The sequence below is a fragment of the Aedes aegypti genome, chromosome 2, assembly GCF_002204515.2.
Source record: "Aedes aegypti strain LVP_AGWG chromosome 2, AaegL5.0 Primary Assembly, whole genome shotgun sequence".
Lineage (NCBI taxonomy): Eukaryota > Metazoa > Arthropoda > Insecta > Diptera > Culicidae > Aedes > Aedes aegypti.
The window spans coordinates 124,129,860-124,151,173 of record NC_035108.1 but is presented as its reverse complement, the minus strand read 5'-3'; the positions used below and the strand labels follow the sequence as shown (position 1 = coordinate 124,151,173).

At 37.6% G+C, this 21,314-nt stretch overlaps 1 protein-coding gene and 2 long non-coding RNA genes across 3 annotated transcripts in view; 2 read left to right on the top strand and 1 right to left on the bottom strand.

The window, feature by feature from the left end:
* Nucleotides 1-21,314, bottom strand: part of LOC110675138 (protein pygopus-like) — a 165,615-nt gene that overhangs the window by 50,750 nt on the left and 93,551 nt on the right. The gene's annotated exons all lie outside the window — the stretch shown is intronic.
* Nucleotides 2,407-2,861, top strand: LOC110675992. Its single transcript, XR_002499977.1, has 2 exons — nt 2,407-2,541; nt 2,620-2,861. It is a non-coding gene; the product is annotated as an uncharacterized LOC110675992 (long non-coding RNA).
* Nucleotides 3,737-4,558, top strand: LOC110675991. The gene is made up of 2 exons (XR_002499976.1): nt 3,737-4,039; nt 4,115-4,558. It is a non-coding gene; the product is annotated as an uncharacterized LOC110675991 (long non-coding RNA).

Sequence of the window (21,314 nt, the reverse complement as noted above, 5' to 3'; positions counted from 1 at the left end):
CCCATCCATCCCGTCGTAATTATTTTGTACGGAAATTCTACAAATTTTGAAAGAGGTGTAACATTTCGATGACAACCACCCAATCATCGATAAGAAATTTGTGAATAGGCTTTCAACAAAACAAGCCTTTCATTGACCGAGCGCTTTCCTTGTCAATTTACCATTTTTGTATATGTGCCTCTAAGCCCAGGGAAGTAAAGGAACTTTTTAGTGCAACAATTCCACCATCGGAGGAATTCGAACCCATACCCTCAATATGGAACAGCTGCGTGCTCGCCGGTATTTGGACTTCTTGACGGTGTTAATATTCCGATTTTGTTTTAACAAAGATTTTCCTTTCCTATGAATACAGGTTGTGCAATAGCATCACGTTTTTACAGTGATTATTCACGTCATAGCTGCAAGCATTTCACCGGAAATTTGCCCTTCTTTTTAAATAGGCTGTTCTTCTAAATTTTCGTTGGATAAGCTAGGCACTATTATTTCCATATGGAACAGCTAATGTTTTTCAAAGCAGGATATCTTTAAGGCATTCATTGAAGTTTATTCTGCTAATTCTAATCAGGAATTTCCCCTTCTTTTACCTACTTGCATTAAAATTGTCAGGTCTCTATCGGACTGCTCACCACTTTTCTGCCATCATCATACATTCACTGTATTGAATCAAACACAACTATTTTTTGTGGTTATTTTATTAAAACTCAGCTGAATGATCCCACAAAATAACGAAAGTATTACTGTAACGGTGATCAGTGGCCGCGGTTTTTCTATCATACACAAGTATATTAGCGTTTATATGCCACCGCGGAAAGATTGTCTATCAGGTTGGTCTTTAAACGGATTCCATAGTGCATAACTTGCAGCGATAATACCAGGGTGACCTTCTATTACCATCGTTTATGAAACAAAATCTTGTAGAAGATCTCAATGCTTGTAGTCGACATAAAAAAAATGAGTGGAGGAAGTGGGTAGCAGTGTCCAAAACGAAACTTTACTACATGCTTATTTCGTGCATATCATAGCTATTCTTTTCACAACAAATTCACCCTTCTTTTTAAAATAAGCTGTTCTTCAGAGCATTGCAGTGTAGTTGTGTTAATCTCATCAAAATAAGAGGACAAACCCAAACAAAACATAGTATGTAAAAGTTGTTTTATGAAAATCTAGTCCCTTTTTTATCTCCTAATATTTGAAAAAATCATTTTTAAGACAAACTTGTATGAGTATTAATAAGGATTCGTATAATTTTCTCTCCACCTTCTTATAAGAATTAGTCTCAAAATGTTATGGATTCGGGGTAATGGCGTTCGGGGTAGTGACCCATTCGGGGTAATGGCTTTCGGGGTAATGGTGTTCGGGGTAATGGCATTCGGGGTAGTGGCGTTCGGGGTAGTGTCATAGAGTCGCACTATTAATATCTCATGGAGGCCTCATTTCATTTATTTAGTTAACATCTGGACAGATATCAGTGATGAATCAACCATATTACACCGTGGTTGCATCACTCCATCCTCGGCTCTGTCCCACCAAAATCGTTGTGCACTTGATCTGCCCACCTTACTCGCGGTGCTTAGGCATTCTTGGAAACCCTTCTTCTTCTTCCTGGTATTGCGTCCTCATTGAGACAGAGCTATCTTCAGCTTGGGAGCATTTCTATAGTTTGTATTGGGAGCACTGACAGCATTATTTGCCTAAGTTGCAATTTTTTGCATTCGTGTAGCAGGCCCCAGAAAAATCATGGAAATTTACATTACGAAAAGATGTTGCACTACCCGGCCAAAAAATCCAAACATCTTGTGCATGGCTTTGCTTTATATCCGCGGAAGTTACCACTAGGTTTTAATTTATTTATCGGCATATCGGTCTATTTTGCTCGAAGTAAGAGGGAGCATGGAGAAGAAAGCAATGAATACTAGATGGATAGGTACCGTAAGGGAACGGCGAGAGAAATTGGATAAGATGTTGAAGAGGGCATACCATATGAAACAGTATTACTTGAAACGTCACTTCCTTGTGGCTAACGTCCCCTATGGGAACGGCTTGGGTGTGTTTTGAGAATGACACTACCAAGACAGCCAAGGCTGTGTGCTAAATGGGATAAAACCTCTCAGCTTTGTGTATTTATGAGCAATTCAACACTTATTAATTGAAAGATTTCTTTACCAATTGATCATATTTACATCTGTATATCGTAGATACTCTATGCCATGAGAAGACAAGAAAATTTTTCACTTTAACAGATTCTCGACAGACGGGATTCGAACCCGCCACCCTCAGCAAGGTCTTGCTCAATAGCTGCGCCCGTTTTACGAATATGATTGTAGTAAATATCAAACGAACTAAATCCAGCGGTAATTCCCCTCTGCAATATCGCACCGCAGAACCTATACTTAACGGTAGCTGCAGATCATTTCACTTTTAGCGCTTACGTTGTTCACAGATCAACTGTTCGGTATTGCGTTAGACAAAAAAAAAAAATGCGTATTATTATTGGTTCAGTTTTTTTGGCTTTGACATTAGCCATTGTTGATGCCCAACGAGGTAAAAATATCAAAAAACATAACATGATATCACACCGTTGCTGATGACGTTGAAGTACTAATCTACAGTTAATTTCAGTCAATGAAGTGTACATGTCGTGCGGTTCCGCATGCCCAGCAACATGTGAGTCGATCAAAAGTGTGGAGCTCACGAGGTGCATCACTCAGTGCATAGAAGGATGGTTCTGTGAGGGCGAATACGTGCGGAATGCTGCTGGAAACTGTGTTAAGCCGTACGAGTGTCCATAGTGATTGTATTCGAATTTGGTAACGATCATGATCGTTAATGATTGGTTAATAAAAATAAAGTGATAAGTTAAATGGTGTTGCGGGAATACGTTAGTAATTCAGATATTCGGTATACAGTGATACCTCCATGAGTCGATGTTCCATGACTCGATATCGACTCATGGAACCATACTAAAAACAAAATTTCATGGTTACTATGATGGTCCCCTCAAAGGGCTTCCCATAGCATTGCTGTTCCATGACTCGATATTTCCTTGAGTCGATGGTCCCTTCAATATCGACTCATAGAGGTTTCACCGTACTAGTTCTCGGAAGCAATACAGGGTAAAGAAGGATTATAATATATTGGTCACTTCTTTAGTTTGAATCTCAGTACTTCAAGTCTATGTTAACTCTCGTCAATATGCTTCTGTCGTGATGATTCTGCATTGTTGAAGTCAAACTTTCACTGTACTGTACTTCAATCAAAGACAAAATAGAGATACAAAAGTTCGGCTTATAATGGATACCGCTTCTAGTACTACATTCGATCGCTTTGTTATTACGCTCAGTATCCAAGTTTTGATGATCTTATTAAACTTTCTCATGAACCTCATGAACTAATCCCAGAACACAGTTATTTTCTTTCAAAATTGCTTTGTTTTTTGTAAAGCTTGGAAAAACTTCAAAAGTTATGTCTCTGAAATCACGAATTCGAGAGCCCATAAAACTATATTCGATATTTTGTTCAAGATAACGTGAACTTATTTCACATGCGCTGTCGAAAACAATAACGCATGCGAAGAATCAACCAACAGATAGTTGATAGAGTGCGCATAGTACTCTCGTTCTGTATGTACACAAATTCTTTCTGCTCTCGGAAGTTTTAAAAACTATCTAAAGCAATAAAACAGTATTTCTCAGTACTACATAAACAGTTCTTTCCAGTGCTTTATTTTTCTACCCATTGATCTCTTTTCAATTCTTGTTTGGACCCGGTCTTTCCAAAGAAAATGATTATTATTTTGAACAAGTATAATTGGAGTAAATACCAAACGAGCAGGTTCCACCGGTAATTCCCCATTGCAAACGATCGCACCACACATCCAATGTTTAAAGGCAGTTACAGATCATTTCACATTCAGCGCTTACGTTGTTCACAACCCAAAACGTAGTTAGGTGTCGTGTTGCTTAAAAAACAAAAATGAGATTCATCATCGGTGTAGTTTTCTGTTTGGCTTTGGCATTAGCCATTGTTGGTGCCCAACGAGGTAAAGATAAAAAACCTTACATGATATCACACCGCTGCTGATGGCATTGAAACGCTAATCTACAGTTAATTTCAGCTAATCAGGAGTATAAAGAATGTGGCTCAGCATGTCCACCAACATGTGAGTCAATCAAACGGGAGCCCATGATGTGTATCGCTCAGTGCAAAAGTGGATGGTTCTGTAAGAGTGGGTACGTGCGGAATGCTGCTGGAAAGTGTGTAAAGCCATCTCAGTGTCCAAAGTGATTGTTACGATCATGATCATTCGGTAATGATTCGTTTCAGGTAATCGGCATAATAGTTCTCGAGAGGTTGAATTAAAATTGATCTTTAGTTTGATTCTCAATATTTCAAATCTATGCTATAACTCCTCAATGTTCTCCTCCTAAAGCGCAATGCTTTTGTATTGTTGAAGTCATACTCTCAGTGCAGTTCAAAAGATATTGCATTAATATGCCTCACTAATCAATAAATAACACAGAAAAAAATATTTAATTTTCAATGTGATGTAAACTGTAGTCTACTGTAAAAATAAATCAAATTCGTGTGTTGTTACAGCTTCATGTAAATTCAAATGAATATACATTCAATTCTCAACTAAAAATGGTTGAATATTACATGATCGTGTAAATTTAAAGTGAATTCGATTGAAAAATAATGGTTTAGTCGTTGAAATTTAGGTTTATTTCGATGCTCCAAATATGTGCATGAAAATAAACTTAAATTTACAACATATATTTAGCTGTGAAATGCATAGCTTAATTACATTGAATGTAAAGCAATTCATGTTGTCTTTTTTAAGTTAAACGTCTTTCATTCCAATTGATGACACTATTTCCGATTTGTTTTACTTCAAACAGAAGATAATAATAGGTCAAATTACAATTAAGATTTCGATGCGTTGCTTAACTTCACCCGGATATTCACACCACCACCATTATCATTGTCTTCCGTGTGGATAAAAACCTTCACCCAATTGAATCATCATCGAGGGGCAAAGCCAAATCAATTAGGAGCATCGAATAATGAGATCCCCATCAATGGGTATATGGACAAAAAAATCCCCAGGGACCCAGTATAATGCCATCATCATCGCCCCTTTTGACCACCAGGCGAAACGGGGAAGGCCATTCAGGTCGTCCCTGTCGTGATCCTTGCACGCATTTCGTTCGATGATTTCATTATCGCGCCATTTACCAGAGCACATGTAACAAGCTGTGAGGAGCGCGAAGAGCATGGCGTGAACCATAAAAAGGGCCATAAATTGCAATTTACCTAATTGAAACAGAAGCTCCAACTTCAGGTCCTGCCGTTGTCTTCATCATGGTGGAAGAACGTCGGCTTCCGTTTCTAATCGGGTCTCAAGCGAACCGGGCAAGGCTCACATTACTTACGTGTGAGCACATTCCGCAGTTAGTTGACTGAGGTATCGATTGCTTTCTAGCTGGCTTGTACCAATGCACAATGGTCCGAATCGACAATTTAGTGATAAAAAATCAGTGCGCTTCGTACCCTCGTTCTTTGCGTTCACAAAGGAAGTTTGTTTAACCTATTAGGAGGTAACTTCTTCTTTCGTTTATTTACTGAATATGATTGAAACTACGAACAAGATCAAGGGTGAACCGCTGAATTCTCCACTTCTTTCTAAAAAAGTGAGTTTTGAAACTGTCACTAAACGGGCAAAAATGTAAGAAAGGACCAAGGATGAAATGGTTACTGTTGATAATTGTATCGAAACTATCGAACTTATTTTAGACAAATTTTCCGAACACCATATCGTAGCAGCCTCTATCCCATCTTTGATTTAAGTGAGGAAACAAAGAGTCAGTGCTGAGAATGGTAATAGCTGAGACGAGACTCGCGAAGATGGTCTTCTTTTTCTGTGATTGCTGAGTTTTTTCTTATTCCACTTTGTGTTTATACGAATCATGCGCAAGCCGGTCAAACCCTCACATAAACCTCTCAGTAAAAAAACGTAGCAGACATCAGAAATAACTAATCTTGTGTTTAGATTTAGGGTAGATGTACCAATAGTGGAGGTACTAAGCACGCTAGATTTTCACTTAACCGCAGAAATTCAAGAAGCGCAATTAATGTACATTAGACTGGCCCTTAAACAAAAAAGTTGTAAAACTTAACGGGGCACCCCCTAGATATGAGCCTTAGGGTAAGAAAAACGCTCTCTCAAAATTTAAACTCAATCGGTTGCTCCAACAGCTGGCGCAATCGTTATGAAGATTGTATGGGATATTCGTCTCAAATATATTGAAAATTGACCCTATGTCACTGTTACGTTCCGTATACCAATTGTTCGCGTTCAAAAAAGCCCAGAGTGACAAATACACTAGTTGATACCCTAATGAACATAATTGCAGAAGGTTGTATCTGTATTTAATCTCATTTTCATTACTGTTTCAGTTGTTGAAAGTTAGGCCTAGATCAGCACTCCCGTACAGTCACTTATATGCATGCGACAAGTGCCTCAGCTCGCCCAGCGTCATAGGTGGCTATGATGCGCTTAGTGGTTACCTCCAAGCTATGTCGAAGAAATACAAGCAGTATTGCATGATATACTAGGGCGGTTCAAAATTCAAAAATGTTTGAAAATCCATTCTCCCGTATGCTCCTTACCATCCTTACCATAAAAATAGTGTTCTGTGAAATTTTCAGCTTTCTAGGTGGTGATTTAAAGGTGGCCCAAAGACAATATAGGTTTGTATGGAAATTACTATGGAGAAATTTTGAGATATGATCCAAACACGGTAGTTCTGTAATATTAATACAAACTTATTATCCCATATTGAAAACTCGTTCTTCAAACCATAATGAATAAATTTGCTGAAGAGAGAAATTCAATCCGAAGGATAGCAGAAGAGATATCCATGAGTATGTTTGCTATTATTTAGCTTAATATGGGATTATAGCCCTGCAAACATGTACAAAAATCCCAAATAAAATTAGCTCGAAAGGGATTTGTTTCTTCAGCAACATCCTTCATTAAGGTTTGAAGAATGAGTTTTCAATATGGGATGATAAGTTTCTACTTACAATACAGTACTAGAGTGTTTGGATCATATCTCAAAATTTCTCCATAGTAATTTCCATACAAACCTATATTGTCTTTGGGCCACCTTTAAATCACCACCTAGAAAGCTGAAAATTTCACAGAACACTATTTTTATGGTAAGGATGGTAAGGAGCATATGGGAGATTGGATTTTCAAACATTTTTAAAATTTGAATTGCCCTAATGATATACTTCAGATGGTTAAAACACCAACTTTATTAATTTTGATCGTGGTACAATCTTCTACAATATTCTTCGCTATTATATCAAGTAGTGTTTTTGAAATTCTGGGTCCAATTGAACGCGATCATCAATTTTCCTGAACCAAACAGTAGATGATGTGCTGTGGCTCATATGTTTGAGCTGAAAATCCCATATTAACTTCAATTCAAATGCGCCAGCTCACAGCTCATGGAACGACCAAATGAGCTGAATTTTTCAGAAAGGTTTCCTCTAACCCCAAGAAATAATCCTGGGGTGCCCCGTGAAATCATACAACTTTATTTTTCTCCCATACTGAGCTGGGCCAGTCTAACGTACATGTTAATGTTGTAACGGGAAGGAACGATCATTAACTTAATGAGAAAAATGATTTCATCGCACTAACCCACGGCATGTCAGTGAAAAATAATACCTCCACTATTGGTACACTGTTCCTTTAGTTGCGGTATATTTTTAATTTGTGTTCCTATAGTTGCGGTATCCGTTGATTTCTTATGGGATCCTCCACTACAGGAACACTTTACCGCAACTACTGGTACAAGGAAGAAAGGTTTTAGCAATTTCAGTGATATTTCGTCAGTTTTGAAGCAATTTGAATGCTCTTTTCAACTATTCCGTATACCAATAAGCCAATACGTCGATTGGCAGTGTCGGTTCTGTGGCTAATGTAATAAAATCAGTGAAAATGGCACTACCACAATTATAGGAACACCCACAACTAATGGAACTCTTACCCTACCGGCAACTTTAGAAAAAAGTGTTCCGCCGACTTTGAATAACAGATTATTTTGAATACAATACCTTTCGTTTTTTCAGCTATAAAAACGGCGGGCTGCATTTGACATTTCGTGTTAGCGGAACCTGGGCTGCATATGACGTTGAATTTTTCCACTTCGCGAGTCTCTCTCAGGGTAACAGTAGTAGGCTTGAAATTCGAGAAACTCATGTGGCTCTTCCCAGTACAGTAGTTCAAAAACGTGAATCTCATCAAGTAGCCTATGTTGAATGCATGAATTTTCTACATCATAAGTGTCATTGAAAGCTCTAAATGCGAGAAATACAGTGGGAAATAGAACGTTTTTTTACAGTAATTTAGAGTTGCCCTTAGCAATGGGTGTTTTGCTGTTTGTAAGGCTTTTTGCCAACAGCAGTGATGGGCGTGAGATTCACTGGCTTTGCTGACTTTGCTTAGCTACTGTAGAGTGAATTTCAAGATTTTTCCCATCCATGCAAAGAATGCTGCCTCTCGTGATTGGTTGTTCCGACTCCTTCTCAAACATCTGGCATCTCAGTTAACGATTGCAGTTGAAAGAATGCATAACTATTAAGTTTAAATGGAACAACAAATCCATAAGCGACCAGTCTGTTTTAAAACAAGTAGGTAAAAGAAAGGGAAAATTTCTGATTAGAATTATAGCAGGATTCACTTTAGTGCATGCCTTCAGGACATATTCCTTTAAAAAATAGCTGTTCTATATGGAAATATTAGTGACTAGCTTATCCAACGAAATCTTGAAAGAACAGCCTATTTAAGAAAGAAGGGCAAATTTCTGGTGAAATGTTTGCAGCTATGACGTGAATGACCACTGTAACAACGTGATGCTTTGGCACAACCTATATTCAAGAGAAAGGAAAATATTTGTTGAAAAACAAAATTGAAGTATGAAAACCACCAAGAAGTACAAATAGCAGTGAGCACGCAGCTGTTCAGCAAGACCATTTTGAGGGTTATGGACGTTGAGCATTTCCTTGGCAACCCTGGGCATAGAGGCACATGCATAAGAATGGTAAATTGTCAAAGAAAGCTCTCAGTCGATAAAAGGCTTATTTTATTAAAAGCCCATTCACAAATTTCGTAACGCTGAAGGGGGCAACAAATGTTGTGGGTTGTCCTCAAAATGTTACAGGCCATACATAATATGTGAAATTTCCATACAAAAAATGGTACAAGGGGGTGGGTAGGTGTAAAAATAGCAATTTTTGGCGTCAAGAAATTTGTGAATGAACCCTTGAACTGCGAATGTGCCCACTGAGTTGATAAACAGGCACTCTCTCAGAAATAATTAGAAGAAGGTAGTTGCTAACAAGATATTTCGAAAGAATAGCTGACATATAAAAGAAGGGAAAATATATGATGAACATTTTACCGACGAATTTTACGCACCATTAATTACCAGCTTTAACCCTTTGGGGCCTGATTTTTTCCAAGAACTATTATACAGTTTTTTGAACGCCTTTCAATAGTTTTGGTGCTCAAAATGATAAACATAACAAGAAATGATGACAAATATTTTTTGGGAGTTGCTAGGTCTTCCAAACTGCTCTTGAGTTCATTACTTGAAGTCAATGCTTGTAATAACAACCTTGTTCATCATACAAGGTGATGAACTGTAATCTACCGTATATTCTGAACCTTCTGAGTGTTCAGCAAATATTATCAGATCATTTCGAATGTTCTAGATTATCTAACTTGTCGGGATGTTCAGTACATAAGATCTACAACGCGATGAGAGTCAGGATTTAGTGGTAATAAATTAATAACCACGAAACGAAGCACTTCCGAAACATGGTGTATTCGACAAAGTTTCCAGTCATAATTAGCGACATCTATTGGGAAGCATCCATAAATTATGTCACGTAAAAATATACTATTTTCAAACCCCTGCTTTTCACCTTTTGTTTGAGAACAATTTGTGAAAACGTCAGTAGAGCCTAAATGCGTAAACGAGTAGAAACACGTTTTGAATGTATGTGTTTGTCGACGAATCTTCTCCTTTTTTCTTGGCATATCGTTCCCACTGGGAGGAAGCTGGCTTCTCAGCTTAGTGTTAGTTTAGCACTTCCACATTTGTTACCTGAGATCTTTCTCAGCTAATGACCTTTTTACATGGATATATCGTGTGGCAGACATACTCTGTGCCCAAGGAAGTCAAGACTCTTTCCTTTACGAAAAGATCCGGTAATCGTCATACAAATCTCGAGCTCTACTTCTTTTTTGCAATCGTGCAACACGACTATCCGTGTAGAGGTGTCACTACTGTACTGTCACAGACAAACAGACGTAACACTCTTGAGAAGCTCATGGTACATGCGTTTAACGATGAATTTGAATTTCATTTGACCGACGCGATCGTTTCACCAAAGGCGCTAGTGTTCGACCGCTTTGACTTTTGATAGTGTACACTCTGCTGAATGATGCGAACAAAACTTACAGGCAATTCGTGTAGTAGTGTGCGTGTTAGGCAAACGTCAACTAAAAATCCATCATGGCAGACAGTGCTTCGCGCGGTTCTTGCAACAGATGGCAGTGTGGACTATAAGACTACACTGTAAACCCGGCATTACCCTTTAAGGAGTAAAAAATACCCTTTTTTCAATGATATATGAGCTGTCAAAATAACGGGTACTTAAAAAGTTTCAAAAGAGGGTATTTTTTGCCCTCTTGTTAGTTTTGGGCATTTACCCATTAAAGAGTGAAAAAATACTTTAAAGAGTATTTGAATGGAGTCGCAACTTCGAATCAGTGAGATCCTAAAAGTTCCTCAAAACTATTTTAATTGCTATTTAACGGTAAGAATTTTCAATCCCTATCAATTAAAATCATCGAACGACCTTTGAAGAATATTTATATATGATTTTTTTCAGATTGAACCAATGCAGAACGGGTGAAAGAAGATGCGAGCTGGAACAAACGAAGACCTCGATAAAATCATTAAATCTTCCAAGCTGTCCTGATTTCTTCAATGAGATGCCGGTTGAGCATTGCATGTTGGGGTTCATTTATAAATTGTTTTATATGTTTGTAAAATAAATGTTGTATTTCAATTTAGTTTTATTAATCTTCTCTTATTTTTCAACAAAACAATATATTTTATAAGGTTATTCAGAGAGAGAGAAAGTGGGCAAAATTTACACATTTTATTGTTTTCTTCAAACCAAATAATGGGTAAAATTTACACCTTAATTTGACGTACAGGCGGTTTACCCATTAAAGAGTACAAGCACTGTACTCTTTTTATGAGTTAAACTAGTTTCTCTCAAAGAGGGTACTTTTTTACCCTTTAAAGGGTACTTTAGTCTTACAGTGTATCCATGAGGACACTTCGCGATTGGGTTGACAGCTCAAAGTGCAAGCACAGTGAACACTAAACTTACCGAAATTTCGTTAAGCGTCATCAGTGCTTACCAATCTCCTTTGTTCCCCAAACGAATCATTCTATCGATATTTACTCCTCTTTATTGATGTTAATCAAACCCTAGCAGCAAACCATGCGACCAGAGCCGATCCAGGTTCACAGATTTCGATTGGTTATGTAAGCGAAAACAACTGCTATTACGGACTAGGCTACGACTGTAGATTTCAGGGACTGCTGCAGGGCATTGCGGATGACCCTGAGTATCTCAAAAGTATTTAGCAATACCATTTGATCACACGGAAAGTTCAGTGAACCTGGTAGATTCTTCTTCTTCTTTTTCTTGGCGTAACGTCCCCAATGGGACAAAGCCTGCTCCTCAGCTTTGAGTACTTTCACAGTGTGGCAGGCACGAAGATAAAGGGTGTCCACGATGAAATTGCCACACACAAAATTGATTCGCAAAATTGGAGGTTTCATCCGATTGCCATCAAATTTTCAGGGATTGAGAAATAACTATTAAACTTCATTTTACCATTTTACTCGTATTTTATTAACAGTCCATACGGAAATGCCCGCACCTTGGCCTTAACCCCGGCCATGAGATTCTGCACAACCTGTGAATCAATCGTTTTTTGCATGTGAACCCATACTTTCTTCAGTTCCTCTACTGTCCTCACTACCTTAGGTTGTTTACACACCTAATTTCCGAAATCGACTTCGGTAAAACGGATTGCCGAGAATCCAACAGCCGAGTCTCGGTAAAATATTTGCTGAATCTCGACAAAACTTTTACCGAGATTACCGAATTACCGAATCTCGGTAACGTTTGCCGAAATCTCGGTGAAAAATTTGGTTTGCCGAGATTCGGTAAAATTTTAACGATATTTCGGTAAAAAGTTTACCGAGATTCGGCAAACGAAATCTCAGCTGTTGGATTCTCGGCAATCCGTTTGCTGAGGTCGGCAAAATAATTTAAGTGTGTAAGAAGGTGCTGCTTCATAATCGCCTAGTAGTTCTCGATGGAGCGGAGCTCCGGAGTGTTGGAAGTGTTGAACATTTTCGGCACGAAATTGACCTTATTATCCGCATACCACTTCAGCACGTCCTTGGAGTAGTGGCATGAGGCCAAATCCGGCCAGAAGATTGTTTGGACGTTGTGGGCCTTCAGGAGAGGGAGCAGCCGCTTCTGGAGGCACTCTTTCATGTACACTTGTCCGTTCATCGTGTCCTAGGTCACGAAAGGTGCACTCCGCTTCCCGCACGTGCAGATGGCTTACCAAACCAGGAATTTCTTCGCAAATGTGGACCTCTTTTGAGTGCGGACATGCTCCGGAACGCTGAACTTATCCTTGGCCGTGAAAAACAGGTTGCCGGGGATCTGTTTGAAGTCGGCCTTCACATATGTTTCGTTGTCCATGAAAGTATGGATTTACATGCAAAAAACGGTTGATTCACAGGTTGTGCAGAATCTCATGGCCGGGGTTGAGGCCAAGGTGCAGGCATTTACGTATGGACTGTAAATAAAATACGAGTAAAATGGTAAAATGAAGTTTAATAGTTATTTCTCAATCCCTGAAGTTTTGATGGCAATCGGATGAAAACTCGAATTTTGCGAATCAATTTTGTATGTGGCAATTTCATCGTGGACACCCTGAAATTGTAAATTTCGAGAATTGAGTTTCGGGATAGTCTGAACGTCGTAGAATATCCCAGGACATGAAAAGGCATCGGAAGCAGCGTTTTTCTTGACATAATAGGTATGTATTACCAAGTACGAACATCAATTGTATTTACAAAAGGCATTTTAAGCTACTTTTATACTAATTATTCTATTTGTCAGACTTCTGCATGTTCAGGATGTTCTAGGTTGCCAAGTAGGACATTAAGGCATACAACTAAATTTTTTCCCTGACAGGGAAGTATATTTGCAAGGACTATTCCGAAGACAGTAAATTTTATTCATTGGTTCTTTTTATACAGCCATTTTCCGACTGCGGTCATAAATGACCGTGCCGGCCCCAAAGGGAAAAAAATTATCATTTTAGCGAGAAAAGTTACTAGAACAAGGGTAGACCTGAAGTTCTGAACTCCAGGGTAAATTGGAGGGCCTGGAATATCACCAACGTTCCTTGAAATAGCCAATTGGTCTATGAGAAGGTGCTGTGAAAATGGTAGATTATATAACTTCACTCAGTTTAGAAGGAAATATTACTGGAAAAATAGTAGACCTGAAGTTCTGAAGTCCTGGGGAAATTTTGAAGGATCTGCAATACCACAATCGTTCCATGAGAAGGTTCAGTCAACATAGTAGATTATATAACTTCACTCAGTTTAGAAAGAAAATTTACTGGAACAAGGGAAGACCTGTAGTTCTGAACTCCAGGGTAATTTGGAGGGCCTGGAATACTCCAAACGTTCCTTGAAATATCTTTTTGATTCGTGAGAAAGCTCAGTGAACATTAAATAACTTCATCGTTAAGTAAGAAAATTTTTTAGAACAATTGTAGATCTGAATTTCTAAACTCCGGGGTAATCTGGGTTGCTCGGAATACCCCAAACGTTCCTTGAAACAGCTAATTGATCCGTGAGAAAATTCAGTGAACATGTTAGATTTTATAACTTCACACAGTTTAGCGAGATAAATTACTTGAACAAGTGCAGACCTGAAGTTCTGAACTCCAGGGTAATTTGGAGGGCCTGGAATATCCCAAACGTTCCTTGAAAGAGCTTATTGATCCATGAGATGGTTTAGTGAGCATGTTAGATTATATAACTTCACTCAGTTTAGTGAGATAAATTACTGAAACAAATGTAAACCTGAAGTTACGAACACTAGGGTAATTTGGAGGGCCTAGAATACCCCAAACGTTCCTTGAATTAGCCTATTGATCCGTGACAAGGTTCAGTAAACTTGGTAAGTTATATATCTTTACTCAGTTTAGCAAGATAAAATACTGGAATAAGTGTAGACCTGAAGTTCTGAACTCCAGCGTAATTTGGAGCACCTATAATATCCCAAACGTTTCTTGAAACAGCCTATTGATGCATGAGAAGGTTTAGTGAATAGGAAAGATTTTATAAATTCACTCAGTTTAGCGAGATAAATTTCTGGAATAAGTGTAGCCCTGAAGTTCTGAACTCCAGGGTAATTTGGAGGGCCCGGAATACTCCAAACGTTCTTTAAAACATCCTATTGATACGTGCGAAAGTTCAGTGAACATGGTAGATTATATAACTTCACCCAGTTTAGCAAGAAATACTACTGGAATAAATGTAGACATGAAATTCAGATTTCCAGGGTAATTTGGAGGGCCTGGAATACCTCAAACGTTTCTTGAAGTAGCCTTTCGTGACAAGGTTCAGTAAAAATTGTAGATTATATAACTTCACTCAGTTTAGCGAGAATAACTACTGGAACAAGTGTAGTCCTGAATTTCTGAACTTCAGGGTAATTTGGAGGGTCTGGAATATCCCTAACGTTCCTTGAAATAGCTCTTGAGATTCTCAGAGGTTGGTAGATTTTATTTGAATTTGTAATGTTATTGTTTTTAACCCAAACAATTACTGTTACGGTTGTAGATTTCAAAGAGTGTGCTTCAGGACAGTTTGGACGTCCTAGAACATCCCAGGACATAGCAAAGCAAGTGAAATAGTGTTTTCGTTAAAAGAGTAATTCTGTATTATCTAGCCTGAACACCATTTATGTTCACAAACAGCATTTCACGCTTCGTATGTACTTATAGTTCAATTTTCCAAACTTCAGGATGTTCAGGATGTTCTAGGTTGTCAATTAGGTCATAAAGGCATATACTTCATATTTTTCTCTGATAAAAGAGTATATTTGGGACAACTTTTCCGAAGACAGTATATGCATTTGTTCATTGGTTCTTTTTTTACAGCCTTTTTTGTACTGCGGTCATATATGACCGCGCCGGCCCCAAAGGGTTAATTATGGTGTGGTGCACATAGCATTGGAACAAATGGTTTAGTTCTTACAACGTTTCTAGTGGCCGAATTTAGCAGCGGAACCGTCCATGTGCGGTCTATAACAATAATAACATCACATGATTTTTTTTTCGTAGGTTAGTTCGAACGCACTTCTGAGGAATTCAACATGAGCAATAATTGCGCGCAAAAATTTGGAAAACCCATCTTGATCAGGAATAGAAATAACCAAAGTGTTATGATTTTGAAGAAATACCACACAGTACTGAATAAGTGCGAAGAAACTATTTTGACGGATCACATGCCACAAATTATTAAGCCATTACCATTGAGTCAAATCCAAACATTTTGGACCGCGATTTTTGGCCAAAAAGTTCGGTACTTTACGCAGTACCGTACAATGGGTTCGTCTTCGGATATTGAAGCGACCATGTCTACACACAACCAAATAGGAAACAAAATAAAAGCAATGTGGCCAGATTCCGTACCATGAAGATGTTTGATCAAGTGTTGACAGAATTCAAGGATTTTTTCGTGATGATGATACTAACATAATAGACCAATTCAGACCAATTTGGAGATTTTGGGCCATTATGAAGCGGGATCTAAGAGCGAATGGAAGTATCGCCAAAACATCGACGAACTGTAAGTTAAGTAGGATGAACTTGTCAAAAACATGTATGAAAAAAAAAACTATGAGCCAATTAATAAACCATATTTCGGGAAAAGTCCCAATATGTCTTGTAAAAGTGGATGAATATTGTTTTATTTTTATTATTTTTCCCTTGAAGCATACATGCATTGCAACAATTTGTGTATGTTCCAAATCTATATGGGCCACACCTTAACAGTGGTTTCTTTGGCTTATTAACATCTGGCCTAATGTAAAATCGGCTGAGGTTTGCCTTCTTAGAATAATAGGCCATTGTTTAAATTTATACTGTTCCAATAATTAGTGACACTTACCTTATAATATTGCAATTAGAATTTTCCCTTCTTGTAGTGATTGGCTGTTCTTTAACATTGTTTCTCATTATTATGCAAAGATACATAATTCGGCCAAACGTCCTCATGCCATATGTCCATTAAGTTACACGTAGTTTTATTAATTATAATTAGTGACATACATTAGACTTTAGAATCCATTATATCTAGTCCTACATAATTAAACCTGGAGTCTTCCTTCTAGATACTTTTCGTAGATGCAAAACCGTGTTTATTTATTGCATTTCTGATGATCAACAACAGTTTTCCAAATAAATATCTATTTTATGTCATGATTAGAAACAATTTTGCCGAATGTAATTGTCCTAAATTAAACATCTAGTCGAAAACGTCAAATAAAGTGAGCATGTTAGTGATGCATACTCAAAATGCTAATAATCATTAATTCAATGAGAAAAAAATGTCAATTTGAAAAAAGCTCTTCATTAAGAGTAGATAGAAGGCATTTAAAATGTTGGAATAAAACATTAGACTTTTAAGTATTCGTTTTTGTAATGAAATAATATATTATTACCAGAACAATATTATCAAAGCTTCAGTAGTTCTACTAATTTTTATTGATGTTGTTGTCTATGAAGAACAGAGCTTCTGATGAAATCAGTATCAGCTGTAAGCTGAACGATATCAACGCAGCAAAGCTTCAAAAAAAAAAAAAAAAAATGCCTACAATTAAAAAATTGCGACACTAGCTTTAAAATTATCAACTATTTTGATGTCTATGATTATTAGACCAGTAATATAAGAAAGAACAACCTTTGTTCTGAACAAGAGATATTCATAAAATTGAAAACAAGCCACTATTATGTTATCAATTATTGTAAAAGTAACTAAACCATCGGTTTTATAAAACACAAACTTCCAACGCGGAAGTAATGATCCACTGATAGCCTCGATACGGTGTACTAAACTGTCAGCGTCGATTAAGGTGCAAGTAAAAATGAACCAAATGTCAAAAATGAAAAAGCAGTTTTTGCCCTTGAAATCAACAAATCTGAAAAGATAAAAACACACAGCCTTTATATTTTGGAAATAAAACAGCTGTGTGTTTTTCTTTTTTTTCGATTTGTCGATTTTAACGGCGAAAACTGCTTTTTCACTTTTTACCTTTGTTCCATTTTTACTTGGGCCTTAAGCTTTTATGCAGTTCAATGCACACCTGTCAGTGGAAACTGTCATTGATTGCCGTCTGTCGTTGTTCGATCCAAACCATTCATAAGAGAATTATTCATGTGAAGCGATTATCTAACTTGCTTCTTGAATTTCGTCTACTACACCGATAATTAATAAAACATGGAATAGTGTTTGATCTTTCGACCTTGACGCTTGCTCCTGCGGGGGCGGGCGATGAGGGCAGGACCAAACATGTCGCGCGTCGGACGAGTAAAGTGAAAAAGTGCCGCGATCGATTAGTTCTTTTTGATCCTTCGACCTTGACGCTTGCTCCTGGGCAGTGCGTCAAGAAAGCCCGAGCAGTCGTCAGTTGTTTTCGCGCCTATTTTCTCTGAGTGCTTTTATATAGCCGAGCAAACGAGTGAAGCTGAAAGTGGATTGTTGCGATTCTACCCCATTACCCCGAATCCCATTACACCGAATGCCATTAACCCGAACGCCATTACCCCGAATTCCAAAACCCCGAACGGCCCATCACCCCGAAGGACATTACCCCGAATTCCAATATCATGAGGAACTGCCATCAATATCATCATGTCAAGATAATTGTTAATTCGGGGAAATAGCATTCGGGGTGATGAAATTCGGGGTAATGGTACATTCGGGGTAATGGAATTCGGGCTGATGGCATTCGGGGAAATGGTATTCGGGGTAATGGGGTAGAATCGATTGTTGCTGCTCAGTCAAGGATGACGGATCAATTGGTGAGCTCGTTTCATGCTACTATTTATAATCTATAAAATATATATGACTACACATTTAATCGTTACAACGGTGGGACGTAAGTATGATTTTTCAACAAACTATGAATGGTTCGTCACCTTAAGTGTCGGCATAATTCCTCTACATAGAAATTGTTCATATCGAATGAAAATATTATATTTACATATAAGCATGTTTATATCTCACAAATAATTATTTATCATGGTCTAATCGTTTATCAAAGTGAATCCTGTGACTTAACGATCCTCCCCATTAACAAACATCCCTCTCAATAACCTTTGTGAAGCTGCAGAGACAAACGCGGTCTCCAAATAGCAAAGGTTACACATTGACATTCCTTCCCCCAATCTCACCTGACTGCAAGGACGTGGCCGACACCGTTATTGACCCTGTATAAATAAAGGCACTGAATTATGCACATTGAAGAAGATTATGGCCAATCCCAGCCAAACTTCTAGTTGATTCTTTCTGCATTTTCACTGACTTCGGTCAACCACGGAATAGCAACCATTGATATGTGTAGTCAGTCTAAGCTAAGCTAAGCAAAGTTACAATGATAATAAAAAAATATGTGTTTGTAAAAAGTTTTCGGGTTAACATTACATTCGGGAAATGGTTTTCGGGAGAAAATCCTTTGAGAAAAAAAACATTCGGGGAAATGGTTTTCGGGGCAATGTCGGACAATCATTACAAACAAGATGACATTAACCATTTCAAATCAATGAGAACAGAAAAAAATGTTTTTTCCTGCAAAATAGTCGATTCGGACCATTGTGCAACGGGAGCGAGTTTAACCCTGGACGGCGTAGGTTGCAAAGTCAACTTGTTATTGCCAGGGTATGTGTTGGTACACATCTCCACCTGTTTGGCTTTCAGCGCAACCATTGTTCGGATGTCAGTTGGTATACACGCGGCAACAAACGGAACATAATTGCAGTTTTATATACATACTGTCAAAAGTGCGCGCCATTCAACCCCATCCCATTCAGCGTTTTCGGAGAACACATGTAGCTGGAATGTATATAGAGATTGAGACTTTGTTCTACTGTCATCCGGTGGAAACCGGCAAAGGTAAATACAGTTGGGGGGCTATTGGGGAGCAGCTCACTAACACAAAGTTGCTGTTTTTTTCGGAGGACGCTCTCCATAGGAGGGTAGGTGTACCAGTATTTAACACCCTAACAAAAATATGTTTGATAAATCAATAAACCAATTGACTGATTTTTTTTAGAAATCAATCAACTGAAGTGGCGAATACTGAATCACATGCTCCAGTATTCGTCATATTGGTTCCGAAATGCGCCACCTATATTGATTTTGTATAGAGAATGGCGAGTTCAGATACACCATGGTGAAATAAGGTGTAAAGAAGCTTGATTCTCAGGAAAAAAAAAAAAAATTTTTACATAAATTTTAAGGTTTTTGATGTCGTTAAACAATAGATAAACCAGGGTGGCGAATACTGATACCTCGACGAATACCGGTACCTCTACCCTATGTGTATGGCGTGCTCCCGGAAGGTTGGACATCTGTTGGCAACCGGTGTGAGGCGTCGGAATGTGAGGGCGGGTGAAAAGGTTACTTGTCTTTTTTCGCCTTCCGTCTGCACACTGTCTACGATGGGCACGGAATTCTCGACAACGACGACGACGATGATATCCATCGACAATTCATTATCGATCCTGCGCAGTAAAAATGGGCCAAAGTCTCCGGTATTTCTCCCGGGGCTGCGTTATCCTCTTTGGTTTATACGGCGAGTGCCGTAATGCTAGTTGGTGGTCTGGATATGATATCTAATCCTTATCTGCGTGGCGAGATGCAATGAGATTTAACCTCGATACGAAGATGCTTTATTCCTAGAATATTCTAGGAAATTTCTATCGGGAAAATCCTGGACCGACCGAAAGTCGAAACCAGAATTATGAAAATTTTAAATTCTTCAAACATAAGAACATAAGAACATAAGAACATAAGAACATAAGAACATAAGAACATAAGAACATAAGAACATAAGAACATAAGAACATAAGAACATAAGAACATAAGAACATAAGAACATAAGAACATAAGAACATAAGAACATAAGAACATAAGAACATAAGAACATAAGAACATAAGAACATAAGAACATAAGAACATAAGAACATAAGAACATAAGAACATAAGAACATAAGAACATAAGAACATAAGAACATAAGAACATAAGAACATAAGAACATAAGAACATAAGAACATAAGAACATAAGAACATAAGAACATAAGAACATAAGAACATAAGAACATAAGAACATAAGAACATAAGAACATAAACATAAGAACATAAGAACATAAGAACATAAGAACATAAAGAACATAAGAACATAAGAACATAAGAACATAAGAACATAAGAACATAAGAACATAAGAACATAAGAACATAAGAACATAAGAACATAAGAACATAAGAACATAAGAACATAAGAACATAAGAACATAAGAACATAAGAACATAAGAACATAAGAACATAAGAACATAAGAACATAAGAACATAAGAACATAAGAACATAAGAACATAAGAACATAAGAACATAAGAACATAAGAACATAAGAACATAAGAACATAAGAACATAAGAACATAAGATAAGAACATAAGAACATAAGAACATAAGAACATAAGAACATAAGAACATAAGAACATAAGAACATAAGAACATAAGAACATAAGAACATAAGAACATAAGAACATAAGAACATAAGAACATAAGAACATAAGAACATAAGAACATAAGAACATAAGAACATAAGAACATAAGAACATAAGAAATAAGAACATAAGAACATAAGAACATAAGAACATAAGAACATAAGAACATAAGAACATAAGAACATAAGAACATAAGAAACATAAGAACATAAGAACATAAGAACATAAGAACATAAGAACATAAGAACATAAGAACATAAGAACATAAGAACATAAGAACATAAGAACATAAGAACATAAGAACATAAGAACATAAGAACATAA